This window comes from Lactuca saligna, chromosome 4 (genome assembly GCF_052625555.1).
Source record: "Lactuca saligna cultivar CGN05327 chromosome 4, ASM5262555v1, whole genome shotgun sequence".
In the NCBI taxonomy this organism is placed as follows: Eukaryota; Viridiplantae; Streptophyta; class Magnoliopsida; order Asterales; family Asteraceae; genus Lactuca; species Lactuca saligna.
In genome coordinates this window covers 214,524,387-214,542,522 of record NC_136420.1, presented here as the reverse complement: position 1 = coordinate 214,542,522, position 18,136 = coordinate 214,524,387, and the positions used below count along the sequence as shown (strand labels likewise).

At 39.9% G+C, this 18,136-nt stretch overlaps 1 pseudogene; it reads left to right on the top strand.

Annotated features, from left to right (window-relative positions):
- Positions 1 to 1,004: 1,004 nt before the first annotated feature.
- LOC145040474 (threonine--tRNA ligase, mitochondrial 1-like) overlaps positions 1,005 to 18,136 on the top strand; it is a 71,849-nt pseudogene continuing 54,717 nt past the window's right edge.

Below are 18,136 nucleotides of genomic sequence, written 5' to 3'. Positions count from 1 at the left end.
GACATTTCTTTGATGTAAAGATGTATAACAAGCTTAATAACACTCTAGGATAGAGGTACTTAGTATATGAAAGCTTAAAATGAGCTAAAAGTCCAAGAACACTAGCGTGTGTTCTTAGTGTTCTTGGTGTTTTGGAAATCTAATCAAAACATGAAATTTGATGGATAAAAAGATGTATAATAACTAGTGGTTATGATATAACAACAAATTAAGCCAATAAGTACTTACGTTTTCGGGAAATCGGTTGAATGATGGGATGGTAGTTGAGAGTGTTTGGAGTTTGCTCTTGAGATTGCAAGTAAGAAGTGAAGTATTTTGGAGAGTAAACTCATGCTTAAGGCAGAAGTTTACGGTTTTGGAGGGATTTACGACCAAACATAAAAGTTTGGCCATGAATCTCTTAACTACGTGGTACTTGCGGTTTTGAAATTTCAAGACTCGACACGACACTTCCTTTCACCCGTTCGTTTAAAGATTAATTATTAAAATAATAAAATGAACTTTAAATTTGCTAAAAACAAATAAAAATGAACTTGACTTATAAATTGAAGTCATTGACTTTAGGGTTTGACCGAATGAAAATTTTGGGTTGTCACAACTAAGTATTAAGAATGTATTAACAAAACAAATATTGAACAAAGTAATGTCAATATAAGTTAATCATCTATGATAGATTGATAGTCAATTAGGTTATTTAGATCGAAAATTTATTTTTTGTTTTATTTAGGTATTAAAAAAATTACATTTCTCTTATTTTTTCATTTTTTTAACAAGTACGCCCTCGCGCTTCCTGCCTCAAGTTCATTTTTCCACCGCCTTTTCACCCGATTTTTAGAACTAACTCGCTTCATTGCTGCTAAAACAAAAAACCCTAAAGCCCATTTTATTTAAAAAGCATTAAAGAAACCAAAGAATGCTATGTTCTGATTGTTCTCCATTCCTTAGGCGATTCTCACTTCTTTGCTGCCTAACACCACTCCGCTTCAAGGTCTTTACTACAAAGTATGAAGAATGATGCTTAGCTTGAATCAGTTATCTCGAAACGTATCCAACTATTTGAGTCAATCGATTTAAATAGATCAAGGAACGCCAGTCCATTGTCAGCAACCCAATCAAGTAAGTTTGGAATTCAATAAACATATTATCGGAACAAGTGATAATGATATCCATCTTTTTACATTCATTATAGGGTTACGTTGCCGGATGGGAATGTGAAGGAGGGGAAGAAGTGGGAAACAACTCCATTTGATATAGCCAAGGAGGTATCCAAGATCTTAGCATCAAATGCTTTGATTTCTCAGGTGGATGGAGTGCGTTGGGACATGTCAAGGCCTTTGGAAGGTGATTGTCGCCTAAAAATCTTCACATTCGATAGTGATGAGAGTCGTGACACCTTTTGGCATTTGAGTGCTCACATTCTTGGACAGGCTTTAGAAATCACATTTGGATGCAAATTGTGTATTGGCCCATGTACTAAACGAGGAGAGGTATTTTTTGTAAACTAACAAATGAAATACATATAACGGCTAGGGTTTCATATTATTATCAAAGAGAAGTATAAATACAATGAAAAGGAAAGACATAATATATAGACAAACTAATTAGGGTTTCCTAGCGGAAAGGCCCAATCATAAAACCCAATACAATATAAAGACCAAAATATTATTAGGTTAACATCCCCCTTCAAACTCACAATGCAACAGCAATAAGCATTGAGAGTCTGTCAGACAGAAAATGGAATCGAGGAGCAGTCAATGGCTTCGTAAGAATATCAGCAATCTGCAAAGAGGAAGGAACATAAGGAAGGGAGATAGTGCCCTTCTGGAGATGATGACGTGTGAAATGACAGTCAATCTCAATGTGCTTTGTGCGCTCATGAAACACTGAATTCTTGGCAATCATTATCGCACTCTCGTTATCACAATACAAAGGGGTAGGCTGAGAGATGTGAACACCCATATCTGCAAGAAGCCATCTCAACCAAACAATCTCACAAGTGGCGATAGCCATGGCTCGATACTCAGATTCTATAGAAGATCGAGAAACAACATCTTGTTTCTTGCTTTTCCATGATATCAATGAATCTCCAAGAAAAACACAATACCCAGTAGTGGACTTACGATCATAAATATCACTATCCCAATTTGCATCGCTATAGGCACGCAACTCAAGAGAGGATGAAGAAGGAAACATAAGAGTGCGGAACTGAGTACCACGTAAATATCTCAAAATACGAAGAACAGCTCCCTAATGAACAGTAGTAGGAGCAGTGACAAACTGGCTAACAACATGAACAGCATGAGCAATATCCAGTCTAGTGACAGTCAGGTAAACCAAACTCCCAACAATGGTACGATAAAGACTTTGATCTGATAATGGGACACCATCAGTTGGAGAGTACTTTGCATTACTCTCTATAGGCGTATCAACAGTTCGATTATCCGTGAGTCGTGCACTTTCAAACAAATCTGAAATATACTTCTTTTGAGATAAAAGATAACCCTTTGGAGATTGAGCAACTTCAATCCCCAAGAAATAACGAAGTAATCCCAAGTCTTTCATAGCAAAACGGTGAGCCAAATCACGCTTTAAAGACTCTATACCATCATGATCATCACCAGTAATAATCATGTCATCGACATACAAGGAAAGAATAATTCGCCCTGCATTCGTACATCGAATAAATAGAGCTGAATCATGGTTACTTGGTTGAAAACCAAGAGAAGTAATCACCGTAGAAAATTTCTCAAACCAAGCACGAGGGGCTTGTTTGAGGCCATATAGAGCCTTCCGAAATCGACAAACTTCACCTGGTCGGTGAGCAATACCAGGGGGAAGAGACATGTATACTTCTTCATGAAGATTGCCATTCAAGAAAGCATTCTTGACATCCATTTGATAAATCTTCCATTGACGAATGGAAGAAATTGCAATCAAGATGCGAACAGTCGTCATTTTTGCAACAGGAGCAAACGTCTCCTCATAATCCATACCATACTTTTGCGCGTACCCTTTCGCAAAAAGTCTGGCTTTACAACGCTCAATGGATCCATCAGACTTTGTTTTGATTTTATAAACCCAACGACAACCAATCGTGTGTTTTCCAGGTGGAAGCGGAACCAGATCCCATGTATGAGTCTGATAAAGAGCTGCAAGTTCCTCAGCCATAGCGGTCTACCAAAGGGGATCAGAAATGGCCTCTTTATAGGATGTTGGCTCAGAGAGACGATGTAAATTAGCAATAAAAGAGGCAAAAGCCGGTGAGTAAGAGGAATAGACAAAGTCAGGAAGCTTTGTGGACTTCTTATTACGATAAGGTCTCGATGGAGGGGGGTCTTGATGATTTGTAGGCAGAGGATCAACGATAGGTGCTGGATCAGCCACATGTGGTGAATCAGCAGCAAGTGGTGGATCATTGACATGTGGTGGATCATCAATGTCAATGCTAAACGGATCAATAATATAGAGCTCCTCTCGGGTTGCATCATGTGACTAAACAGGAATGCTATGGAATGGAATATGCTCCAAAAAGGTGACATTGCGAGATACATATAGTTTTTGATTTGAAGGATCATAGCACCGATAACCTTTCTGACCAATACCATATCCCAGAAAAACACAAAGAGCTGATTTTGAAGACAACTTATCTCTCTCTACATGAGGCTTCAAGACAAAACATGTACACCTAAACACTCGTAATGAAGAATAATCTAGGAGTTGTTCAAACAACATTTCATAAGGAGACTTTCCCAAAGCGTATGCAGTAGGAATGCAATTAATAACATAAGTAGCGGTATGAATAGCTTCTCCCCAAAACATATTGGGAACTTGAGCAGAGAGTAGTAAGGATCTAGCAGTTTCTAGGAGATGTCAATGTTTTCTTTCTGCAACACCATTCTGTTGAGGAGTGTCTGTACAAGATGATTGATGTATAGTGCCATCAGATGCCAATAATTGTTTAAAATCATTGGAGGTAAATTCTCCTCCCAGATCACACCGAAAACATTTTATGACAGCAGAGTGTTGAGTCTTGACAAGAGCTCTGAATTCACTATATATGGTGAAAAAGTCAGACTTGCGCTTCATAAAATAAACCCACGTATAACGAGTGTAATCATCAATGAATGAAACATAATAGTTAGCTCCTGACTTGGAGGTTATCGGAGAGGGACCCCACATATCAGAATGCACAATATCAAAGGGAGCAATAGAACGAGTGACACTTTTATTAAACGGTAAAGCAGAAAACTTTCCCAGTTTACAACCACAACAATCAGAAATATCATCAAATTTCAAAGAGCCTAACACACCAGTGGAAACCAAAAACTGTAAACAAGATGCTAAAACATGTCCCAAACGAGATTGCCAAAGATAAAAAGGAGACGATGAAGGGTTTAAACGAAAAGACGAAAAATCGACACTAGATGCAGCAACATCAGCAACATGTAGCTGCTCCAAGACATAAAGCTCCCCAAGTCTATGACCTATCCCAATCACCCTCCGAGACCGAATGTCCTGTACACAGCAGAATGAATCAGAAAAGAAGACCCAACAACCAGATTTACACAACTGACTAACCGACGCAAGATTCAAAGCAAGTGTAGGAATGTAATACACATCTGTTAAAGATATATAAGGAGTGACAATAGAACCAACACCCTCTACTGACATGGGTGTAGCACTAGCAGACATAACAGAGACAGGTGTACGAGAAGATAATGAAGCAAAAGATGAAAAATGTGGTGACATGTGATGAGATGCACCAGAATCCAATATCCACAAGGATGAAGGAATACCTGACGTGTTGGATGAAGACAGACCTGAATGAGACATGGAAGCTAACATGGCAGTTGGATTGGTAGCTAAGAACTGTCTGAACTGCTCAACAATCTATGGATCCAAGGCTGATGGTGGTGTGAAATCTGTTTCATTCTCAACTGAAGGTGTAGCAGCAGCGTACTGTGCTGGCCTAAAAGATGAAAAAGAGGGACGTGACTGTCCAGAAGACTTGTTCTGCTGTGAAGACTGAGAGTATGCTGGTGATCTTGTTTGTTGTTGCTGTTGATTTCCCTTGCTTGTCAGTAAAGGACAATTTGCCTTCCAATGGTTTTTCTTCTTACAGAAAGCACACTCATCAAATGCAACTCTGGGACAATTTTGGTTTGAAGCTTGGGGTCGTTGTGAAACAGCAAAGACAGCAGGAATGGCTATCTTGGGAGCTTTGTCAACATGGGACTTGATACGAGTTTCTTCAGCAATCAACTCGTGAACAACCGAATCAACAGTGGGAAGAGGTGTACGATGCAAGATTAATCCACGCAGACCTTCAAAATCTGAACGTAATGCCATCAAGAACTGAACCAAACGTTGCTCTTCCTTTCTATCAATATAAGGCTTAAAAGCCTTCAACACATCAGGTTCTGTAAGAGCTAACTGATCCCACAAATCCGACATAGCTGCATAAAATTCCTGAACACTAAGATTGTTCTGTTGGAGGGCTCGAATATTAAACTCTAACTGATACTGCTTTGCAAAGTTAGACTGAGTATACAACCTAGCCAAGTGATCCCAAACCTCCTTTGCAGTGTCATACTTCGCCAATTGAGTACCAATAGACTGGATGATAGAATTATTAATCCAAGTAATGATCTTGGAGTTATCAGTCTCCTATGAATCCGGTAAGGTTTCATAATTAGTGGCCTTCTCGTCTGTTGGTTTCTTCTTGTCACCTGTAACAATCCCCCACATAGTCTTGCCCCGCAAGAAATTTTTCATAACATAACTCCAATAGGCATAGTTTTTGCCATCAAGTTGAATACTAATGGACTGTAAAGAATCATCTCTTGGGGCCATATTTCAATATCAGTCAAATAGTAAATACGAGTAGTAGCAAAAAATGATCAAGATCTCGAAATCAACAAAGCTAGACGAAAACGAAACCCTCAAAACCGACAAACGAACAAATCAAACCAAACCAAATACTGAAACGAGAAAAAAAGGCATACCCCAAAATTGCAAATGGTGACAATGAACAGTACACGTGAATAGTGCTGATGAATAGTAACCGTGAACAGTACTCGGCGGTGAACATTGTCGATGAACAGTAATCGGTGAACAGTAACTCCTGTGAACAGTAACCGCGCAATGAACAGTTTCGATGAACAATAATCGGTAAACAGTAACTCCGATGAAGAGTAACCACACGATGAACAGTGTCGATGAACAGTAACTCCGGTGAACAGTAACCACACGATGAACAGTGTCGATGAACAGTAATCGATGAACATTAACTCCGGTGAACAGTAATCGATGAACAGTACTCGCCCCAAAAAAAAATGAAAAACTACAGATAATCAACCGAGCTCTAATACCATGTAAACTAACAAATGAAATACATATAACGGCTAGGGTTTCATATTATTATCAAAGAGAAGTACAAATACAATGAAAAGGAAAGACATAATATATAGACAAACTAATTAGGGTTTCCTAGCGGAAAGGCCCAATCATAAAACCCAATACAAAATAAAGCCCAAAATATTATTAGGTTAAAATTTTTATCTACTTATTTATTTGATTCAGATTGTGTAGTAACATATATAATTGTTTTTGTGATAGGGTTTCTGCTATGATGGTTTCTTTGGTGACCTGGGCTTAAATGACTAACACTTTGACCAAATTGTTGTTGGAGCAAAGAATGTTGTTGGGGTATCATATATACATCATCTCGTTCTTGTAAAACTTGATAGTTTTGGGTAACAGATTTTGATTTATTTATTTATTTGTTTTGCGCAGGAAAAGCAACCTTTTCAATGAATTGAAGTTTCAAGAGACGAGACTCTTGAGATGTTATTCTGTTAATGAGTTTAAGGTAAGGTAAACCTCACTCTATCTGACAACTGACATGCAACATTTTCAGTGGGATTTTTTATAATGTTAAATGATTATGTTATTATTATTTTTTCTTATCAGGTTGATATTATTCAGGATCTACCTACCGACAAGACTATTACAGTTTACAGATGTGGCCCATTAGTTGATCTGTGTCGTGGGCCACATATACCACATACCTCTTTTGTCAAAGCAATTGCTTGTTTAAAGGTAACACTTTTTATTTATTTATTTATATATATATTTATTTATTTTATTATAAAATTATATTGAATATACTTTTTTTTATATAAATCATATTAGGCTTCAGCAGCTTACTGGAGGGGGAACAAAGATCGTGAAGCTTACAAAGAGTATATGAGATATCTTATCCTGACCAAAAATGTCTTAGGTAATTTTTATTTTTCATTTTTTCGTTTTTCTTTTTTCCTTTTCTATAATTCCTTTGAAATATCATTATTATCATTATATACTTATAAATGAAGTATTTTTCCTTTCCTCACATTCATTTGAAACCCCCATTCATCTTTCCTTTCACCTTATTCATTTGAAACTCCCATGACTTTTCAATTTCTTCCTAATAATGATTATAAGTTGGTTAAAATAAATATTATATATAAACTAAATTTTAATATTAAAAAAATCTATTTTCTTCAACTTATAAAGTTATATTTTTAACTTTTAACATATTATACTTAATTTATTAGGTTAAATACGTTGTTGTATGTAAACCTTTATCATTTTAAAGCTACAACTTTTGAACAATTAGTATAAAATTTTTAAATTGTTATTTTAAATATAACCTTATAGGATTAACTTAAATATATATTTTAGTTCAACTTAAACAGCCCAAAGAATATTTTTTAAATAGTTAAAAGTGAGAAATTATAGTGTCATTCTAATAATGATTATAAGTTGGTTAATAATGTTAAATAAATATCAAACATAAAGTGTAATAATAATAAACAAAATTTCAATATTAAAATAATATCATTACTTCTATTTATAAAGCTATGTCTTTCACTTCTAACATATTATATTTAATTTATTAGATTTAATATGTTGTTGTACGTAAACCATTACAAACTTAAAGCTACAACTTTTGAACAATTTGGAAAAAAATATTTAGATTGTAATTTAAATATAACATTATAGTGTCAACTTAAATATAAATTTCAATTTCACTTAAAATACCCAGTGAGCATTTTGTGAATAGTTAAAAGTGATAAATTGTAGTGCTAAATGCAAAAACTAAATTATAATCTCAATTTAACTAAAATATTTCTTAAAGATATTTTGTCACACCCCCGAACCAGACGGCGGAAACGTCCGAGGGCTATCGTGACTCATTGAATACCATTACAATGCATATACATGAAACATAACATAAAACATCACCAACATTTGGAATAGTACAACCGTTAGTGTTTACATTCGTTACAGTGTTCAAACGTTACATTCTCAAAATAATTGTTCAACATCACTTAAACTACAGCAAACATCATAGAGTATAAATCATCCGTTACCTTATCTGTTACCTGAGAATACAAGTATTTTGAAAAACGTCAACATACGAAATGTTGGTGAGTTCATAAGTAGAGTTTGAAATCCAATGTAATGTTTGAAACCCATCAGAAAATCCGATATTTTCTAATAATAAAATAGTGTAAAATATGTGTTGATCCATGAGTATGCATGTTTGAATTCTATTTATGTAAGCGTAATAGTTGTGAAAAATTCGACCGGTAATTCACAATTTGTAATTATTGAAAACCCTAGGAAAACCCGACGTTTTCCTATCACTTTGTATTACTTAGTTTGTATACCGTTGTTTCGTTTCGTTAGAGGGAAATCGTTGAGCTCCGGAGGCATTGAGAATACAATGGGTGGTGAAGTGTTGTGATGTACGTTAATGAAAACGGCCAATCGACAACCTTACAAGTGATCCCTTAGGTGCCACTCGCAATTCTTCACACAGCTCAATCCTCCCGGACTCGTGTAGTCCCACGACCCGAGGGAAGGAGAGAAGGTGCGAAACCCTAGGTATTTCCCCGCATCGATTGGGATAAATGCAATTGCGAAGGGCCCGAAGCCCAACACGCAATCGTGAGTTACCGACTTTACTAGCAGCACTGAAGAACCCTTGGGGTCCAGCAGCATGTATGCCATTGAAAGTCCTGTTACGTCATGTCGGATCGGTAAAACCCAACACTTCGTAAGCGAGAGAGAGACCTTCGGGCCTTAAGATCAGGTCATTGGGCTAGCTAGGCTCAACGAACAAGATTTTACACTTTTGGGGCCCAAAGATGGTGCATAGACGTCTGCGCACACTCGTAGGTATAGTGAATTCTCCATCGTTATTAGTTATGAATCGAAATGTCGTAATGTCGTCGTGTTAGTGGTTTTGGATTTTTATTGGTTCGAGACCGAACCAATTCGTTTAACAACGACTTTTGGTATTGGAGTGTATTGTAATTCGTCGACAAACATGGTATCGTCAATTGGTCAAATTGCATGTATTAACTAGCATTGAAGATTTTTCTGTTTTCAGCCCTTCCTTAATTGTAGAATTTACCCTTTTCACCCCTTTATTTAAAAACTTTCCGGTTTGTCCCTTAAATTAATTTTATTGACATTTTTATACCATAATTATTGAAATAAGTATTTTCCAGCATTTTTATCATAGAAAACAGTTTAAACCCTTGAAATTTCAGTTTTCTCGGTTATAGCCCCTCTTTTTCGCTACTTTTACGTTTTTGACCCAATTTGGAAAATTTTTACAACTTTGGTCCCTTTTAAATTTGCAAAGTATTTTAAACCTTTGAAAAACACATGGAACACTTATAGTCCACTGTTTTACAGAAAAATGCAGTTTTGGTCCTCCAATTTAGAAAATTTCGCATATTGGGCCTTATTGGGCCGAAAATGTCACACTTAGCCCAATAAGCTTGGAATTTATGTTTTTAACCCTCTAAACAATATATTTTCAGAAAATACATCATGTAAACTGTTTTGACTCATCTCACACATCAGATTTCGAAATATTTCACTTTAGGCCCTTTAACTTTGTATTTTCAACATTTTATGTCAAAAAAAAAAAAAAAAAAAAAAAAAAGAGTTTTTAGTCCAAGTTGAGTGTTGTTACGCTATTTAGCCATTTTCTTAGTATACCTTGCATGTGATAGTCTATTTTATGCTATGATAAAATATATGTCTCGGTTTTTAGCATATCACACTAGATCTATCATAAAAATCATACCAAACATACATGTAAGCATAAAAATCAACCACAACATACACATAATGATGGATCTACACTTTTTCTTGTATTCTCCCCCACAAAACTCATAAAAACCGAAAATAAGGGGATATGAAACTCACCTTGGGTGTTGATTCGGTTCTTGGAAGAAGGATGGAAGAAATGAAGTGATTTTTGGCCTTTGCACTCCTTGATGAAATTTTCGAGTTTATGGGGTTTCTAGAGTGCAAGATCATGATTTTTGCACGGATTAGGAAGAGATTTTTGATAACTAAGGAATACAAGTCATAGATCCAAGCAAAAATCTTACCTTAGATGGAGAATCTAGTGGAAATTTCCTCTTGAATGCTTCCTAAATCTCGAGATTTTGAGTGAAGAGGGAGGATATGTTCTTGAGTGTTCTTGAGGGAGGTTGAGAGATTTTTGTGTATGTGTGTGTGTGTGTGTTCGGCCGAGAGTGAGAAGAGAGAGGAGTGGAGGTGATTTTGAAGTGATGTTGCATGGAAATATGGACTAACTTGCATGGATACCCAATGGATAATAATGAGGTGGCATACTAAGGTCAACTCTCTTCTCTTGGGCTTGTTTTGGGCCTTGGGCCGAGATTTTTGGAATGGAAGGAGAAAAATTGGGCTTTAATGCCCTAAACCCATGTAGATGTTAAGTTGGATGGTTTTTGGTCCAAATCAATTTAAATGTGATTTTTACGACTTGTTAGGGTCAATTAGGTTAATTATGGTTCATAGTCATTAATTTATTTCATTCTAGGTTCAACCTAGCCCAAAATATTGAAATAAATGAATGTAGGTCCAATTAGAGCCCAATTAGGGTTCTAAGCCCATGATAGTCCAATTGGAAGCTAATTGGTCCATTTGGATCCAATAAGGAAGTCCTAGTCCAAAATGGACTTAACAAGAACTTCTAGGGTTTTCCAATTGTTTGATGACTATTTGTAGTACTTGTATAATGTATTTGATTGAAGTTTTTGATTCACATTAGCTTGAATGTATGGATTACATGACACAAAATTTCCAGTTGTGACATCATCCCCCCGTTAGAGGGAATTTCGTCCCGAAATTTTGTTTGAAAGCTAGATTTGAGAAAACTAGAATAGGTGAGGGTACTTTTGCTTCATTTGGTCTTCGCGCTCCCAAGTGAATTCTGGCCCACGCTTTGCGTTCCACCGTACCTTCACGATCGGGATGCGACTCTGCTTAGTACGCTTTACCTCCCTGTCCATGATTTCGATTGGTTCTTCAACGAACAGGAGTTTCTCATTGATTTCGATTTCGTCAAGAGGTGTGATGAGTGTTTCATCTGAGAGACACTTCTTAAGATTAGATACGTGAAACACGGGGTGTACACCGTTTAGCTCTGCGGGTAGTTGCAGTCTGTATGCTACTGGACCAATTCGAGCGACGATTTCGAAAGGTCCAATGTATCGCGGGTTCAGCTTTCCCCGTTTTCCGAAATGTATAACCCCTTTCCAGGGCGAGACTTTTAACAGTACTCGATCACCGACCTGAAATTCTAAGGGCTTTCGTCGTTTGTCAGCGTAGCTCTTTTGTCGGTCACGCGATGCTTGCAATCGAGCTCTGATTTGAACGATCTTTTCCGTGGTTTCACGGATGATCTCCGGTCCCGTTAGTGTTTTGTCCGACGCATGCATTTTTGCTAGCTGGGTGTCACCTACTTCAGCCCAACATAACGGTGATCTACATTTACGCCCGTAAAGTGCTTCGAAAGGAGCCACCTTGATGCTCGAATGGTAACTATTGTTGTATGAGAACTCGATTAAGGGTAGGTGGGTATCCCAAGACTTTCCAAAGTCTATCACGCATGCACGGAGCATATCTTCGAGCGTTTGGATAGTTCGCTCGCTTTGACCATCCGTTTATGGATGATAAGCGGTGCTCATATCGAGGTTTGTTCCCATCGCCTTATGGAGTGATTGCCAAAATCGGGACGTAAACCTACTGTCCCTATCCGAGATAATAGATTTTGGCACTCCATGGAGTCTCACGATTTCTCGTAGGTACAACCGCGTCAGTCTCTCCATCTTGTAAGATTCTTTGATTGGCAGGAAATGGGCAGATTTCGTCAGTCGATCGATGATTACCCATATGGTATCCAGTCCGTCCGATGTCTTGGGTAGCTTGGTGACGAAATCCATTAAAATCCCCTCCCATTTCCACTCGGGAATTTCCGGTTGCTGCAACAATCCTGAAGGTTTCTGGTATTCCACCTTTACTTTGGCGCATGTAAGGCACTTGCTGACGTAGGTCGCGATTTCCGCCTTCATGTTAGGCCACCAATAGTGTTGTTTAATATCCAAATACATCTTATCAGAACCGGGGTGAATGGAGTATCGCGACTTATGGGCTTCCTTCATGACAACATCTCTAAGCCCTCCCAGTTTAGGGGCCCAAATACGGTTCATGAAGTAGTATACCCCATTCTCCCTTGTTTCTAGGTTCTTTTCCATTCCGCGCAATGCTTCGCTTTCTCTATTTTCCGTCTTCATGGCCTCTGACTGGGCTACTGCAAGTTGAGTGGCCAGGTGTGACTGAATGGTCATCGAGAGAGTTTTCATACGGCGGTTAGAGTACTCCTTCCGACTTAATGCATCAGCTACTACGTTGGCCTTGCCTGGGTGGTACTTAATCTCGCACTCATAGTCGTTTAGCAACTCAACCCATCTTCGTTGCCTCATGTTTAACTCTTTTTGGTTTAAGATGTGTTGGAGACTCTTGTGATCCGTGAAGATGGTGCACTTTGTACCGTAAAGGTAATGCCTCCAAATTTTTAGGGCAAAGACTACAGCTCCCAAATCTAGGTCATGGGTTGTGTAGTTCACTTCATGCGTCTTTAGCTGGCGGGATGCATAGGCTATCACTCTCCCACGTTGCATGAGAACGCAACCTAAACCCTGATTTGATGCGTCGCAGTAGACTACAAAGTCTTCCGTTCCTTCAGGTAGAGATAGTACAGGTGCGCTGCAGAGAGCTTGTTTCAAGGTTCGAAATGCGGTTTCTTGTTTATCTGTCCATTTGAATGGTACGCCCTTTTGGGTAAGCGAGGTAAGTGGCTTGGCGATCTTAGAGAAGTTTTGAATGAATCTCCTATAGTAGCCTGCTAATCCCAAGAATTGACGAATTTCCGTGGGCGTTGTCGGGATTGCCCATCCTTCTACCGCTTTGACCTTAGAGGGATCCACATGGATTCCATCTCGGCTGACTACATGGCCTAGGAAGTTCACGCTTCGCAGCCATAACTCACACTTGGAGAGTTTGGCGTAAAGTCTTTCTGATCGTAAAGTTTCTAAAACTTGTCGGAGATGTTGGCCATGCTCTTCCTTGTTTCGAGAATAGACAAGGATGTCATCGATAAAAACAATGACGAAGTTATCGAGGAACGGTCGGCAGACCCGATTCATTAGGTCCATAAATGCAGCAGGGGCATTCGTTAGACCGAAGGGCATTACGACAAATTCATAATGTCCGTAATGAGTTCGGAAAGCGGTTTTTGGAATATCCTCTTCCCGGACTTTGAGTTGGTGATACCCGGATCGTAAATCTATTTTAGAAAAATAACTAGCCCCTTGGAGCTGGTCAAATAGGTCATCGATTCGTGGGAGTGGGTAGCGGTTTTTGATTCTGAGTTTGTTTAACTCTCTGTAATCGATACACATTCTAAAAGATCCGTCTTTCTTTTTGACAAAGAGTACCGGAGCTCCCCATGGCGAGTAACTAGGTCGAATAAATCCCTTATCCAAAAGTTCGCTGAGTTGGCTGGATAATTCCTGCATCTCGGCAGGAGCCAACCGATAGGGTGATTTAGCAAGAGGAGTTGCTCCTGGAATAAGGTCAATTCGAAATTCGACCTGTCTTTCTGGGGGCACTCCCGGAAGATCTTCAGGAAATACATCCGGAAATTCACATGCCACTGGAATGTCTCGAGCGTTAATGTCCTCCTTGGTCTTGTCCACCACATGAGCCAGGAACGCCAGATTGTTCCTTCGTAGATATTTTTGTGCCTTGACACACGAAACGAGGCGAAGGTTCATGCTAGATTTGTCTCCGTAGACCACTAGGGTTTCATGATTTGGAAGACGAAGACGGACGGCCTTCTCGTGGCACATAATGTCGGCATGGTGGGGGCTTAACCAGTCCATACCGATGATCACGTCGAAACTCCTAATTGATACTGGCATTAGGTCTATTCGGAAGGCGTGTTGATTAAGAGTTAGGGTACATCCGATGTAGATTTCCCCAGTGGATTCGGTTTTCCCATTGGCCATTTCCACCGTATATGCTTCATTTAGCTTTTGGGGAAGTTGTTTTAATAAGTGCTTAAACTTATTGCTTACGAAGCTTCGCTCCGCTCCGGAGTCAAATAAGATGCATGCATAAGCGTGGTTTAAGAGAAACGTACCGGTAACAACAGAGGGATCCTGAATAGCTTCCCCCTGACCCATAGTCATCATCCTTCCTGTTCCTCCATTTCTTGAATTGTTGTTGTTGGGACAGTCTCGGCGGACGTGTCCAGTCTTCCCGCATCCGTAGCAGGTGTAGCTAGGCCCTGCGCTGTTGCCGCTGACATGGGTGTTGTTGTTGTTGCGAGGGTTGTTGTTGTTGATTCCCTGATTTTGGTTATGGGGAGGGTAAGCTTTGCAGTACTTTGCAGTGTGACCCCTTCGGTTGCAGCTGGTGCACTGAAAATCCTTGCATTCTCCATAGTGATGGAACCCGCACTTGTTGCATTTGGGAAGATTACCGGAATAAGGTTTGGAAGTATTTGAAGTGGCTGAGGTTGGAGCATGTGGTGCGGCTGGTGCCGATGTGGTAACAGCATTTACCGCCACCGTCTGCTGTTTCTTGGAGGTGTCGGGGCCCTGGCGCCCCTTCCTCTTATTGTTCTTTCCCCTCTTGTCATCTCCTTCCTTCTTCTTCTCAGCCTCCACTGGCTTTTCTCCCTTTTTGTTATTATGGTCGTACAACCTCTTCGCCAGTCTCTTTGCACTGTCAAATGTTTCGGGGTTTGCAGCTATCACATTCCCTTGAATTGGTGATGTGAGTCCCCAGATGAATCGTTCGATCTTCTTTCCTTCCGAGGTGATCATACCCGGGCACAACAGAGATAGTTCGCTAAATTTCGATATGTAGGCATCGATATTCGCGTTCTGCACAGTGAGGTTCCATAGCTCTTGTTCCATCTTTTGTATTTCGCCTCGTGGGCAGTACTCTGCCATCAACATTTCTTTCATTTCTGTCCAGGGGATAGAGTTGGCTACAGGGAGCATCATGGATTCTACATGTCCATTCCACCAGGTGAGCGCCTGATCCACAAAAGTGCAAGCCGCGAACTTCACCTTCATGTGCTCGGGGCAGTCGCATATCTCGAATATCGATTCCACCTTCTCGATCCAGCGCTTCAGAGTGATCACTCCTCCAGTACCATTAAAAGTTCGTGGTTTGGCGTTTGTGAAGTCCTTGTAGGTACATGTCTTGGTGGGTCCTTGATTCATTCCATTGTTTGAACTTCCGGCCCCTTGCCCATTGACTCCTCCATTGTTCCCTTGCTGAATTTGCGCAATCGCTGCAGTGACTGCTGCTGATACGGCTGCCTGAAAGGCGGCTGAGTCAACTTCGGGTGGGGTTGGTCCTGGGTTTCCGCGAGTAGTTGGGCGAGGCATCTTTCTGTCATGAAACGGAAAGATGTTGAGTGTACGTGGTTTCTGTGGGGTTGCGACCCTACTAACTAGGTGTATGATACGAACCTAAACATTTCTACCATCGGGCATACAATCATAACGTCTCAACACATAACAACTGTGAATATCGTAGCAAAGCACACAAAAGTTTATTAATATTATCCGTGTTTAGTACAAGAAAATTTGCTCGTAAGAGCATACATAAGTAACACTAATCCGACAGCATAACGGCTCCATGAGTAGTGTAGTCACTTAAACATAGAGTCGGAGTACATAACATAGTTCCTAATGATCTACTATGATGAGTCTATCCCTAACCACGATGAGCTGCATCCTACTATAATGGTGAAATCATATGCCGAAGTGCTGAGCTAGCAGCTGCGCCATCTCTGTCATGTCTACAATGACCTCATCCCTCTCAAGCTCTGCTCGCACGGCTCGCGCTTCCATGGCGAACAGTTGTTGTCATAAGTCGGCAATCACGGCCTCTGGGGAGCGATTTTCCCTCGCGGGATTCACTGGCGGGACGTGGGGATCCCGTTGCACTTCGCTAACAGGAGATGCGATGTGATCCATGTCCGGGGCCTGGTCCTCCTCCATGTCATCGTTGGTCTCCTCGAACTCGTAATCGGTGTCCATGTACTCGTCTGGTTCAACACCGTGGACTCTCTCTTGATTTCCCTCGGGTCCGTCCTCGAGCACCCCATATGCCTCAGGGGCTTGGAAGAACTGGATGCCCTGATGCTCTCCCTCCATGAAGGCTGAGAGAGTATGCGAATAAGCTACCACTTTCCTATAATTCTATCGTTATGGCACAAGCTAAACCGACGTACTCTTTTCGGAGGTAAGGTTATAATTTTAGGTTCCCTAGATATCCCGATCTCATCAGAACGTGCATTAGTTATATGTTGGAGAGGATGCAGTTGATCAGGCTACATTCACTCCTTGGTACCACTAAGAACAGTCCTGAGTTAACCGAGACACTAGTATTATTTTTGTTTGGTTCGGCGTTAAGTTCCTATTCTTAGTGCAAACAAGGTTGTTTTATTTACTTGTTTTGTTCAGAGTTATGTTAGTCCTTCTTTTTGGTTTATAGTTGCATATCCGTGTGTGGCTAGATATGCTAGTTCACTATAAACAATGCTCTGATACCAACCTGTCACACCCCCGAACCAGACGGCGGAAACGTCCGAGGGCTATCGTGACTCATTGAATACCATTACAATGCATATACATGAAACATAACATAAAACATCACCAACATTTGGAATAGTACAACCGTTAGTGTTTACATTCGTTACATTGTTCAAACGTTACATTCTCAAAATAACTGTTCAACATCACTTAAACTACAGCAAACATCATAGAGTATAAATCATCCGTCACCTTATCTGTTACCTGAGAATACAAGTATTTTGAAAAACATCAACATACGAAATGTTGGTGAGTTCATAAGTAGAGTTTGAAATCCAATGTAATGTTTGAAACCCATTAGAAAATCCGATATTTTCTAATAATAAAATAGTGTAAAATATGTGTTGATCCATGAGTATGCATGTTTGAATTCTATTTATGTAAGCGTAATAGTTGTGAAAAATTCGACCGGTAATTCACAATTTGTAATTATTGAAAACCCTAGGAAAACCCGACGTTTTCCTATCACTTTGTATTACTTAGTTTGTATACCGTTGTTTCGTTTCGTTAGAGGGAAATCATTGAGCTCCGGAGGCATTGAGAATACAATGGGTGGTGAAGTGTTGTGATGTACGTTAATGAAAACGGCCAATCGACAACCTTACAAGTGATCCCTTAGGTGCCACTCGCAATTCTTCACACAGCTCAATCCTCCCGGACTTGTGTAGTCCCACGACCGGAGGGAAGGAGAGAAGGTGCGAAACCCTCGGTATTTCCCCGCGTCGATTGGGATAAATGCAATTGCGAAGGGCCCGAAGCCCAACACGCAATCGTGAGTTACCAACTTTACTAGCAGCACTAAAGAACCCTTGGGGTCCAGCAGCATGTATGCCATTGAAAGTCCTGTTACGTCATGTCGGATCGGTAAAACCCAACACTTCGTAAGCGAGAGAGAGACCTTCGGGCCTTAAGATCAGGTCATTGGGCTAGCTAGGCTCAACGAACAAGATTTTACACTTTTGGGGCCCAAAGATGGTGCATAGACGTCTGCGCACACTCGTAGGTATAGTGAATTCTCCATCGTTATTAGTTATGAATCGAAATGTCGTAATGTCGTCGTGTTAGTGGTTTTGGATTTT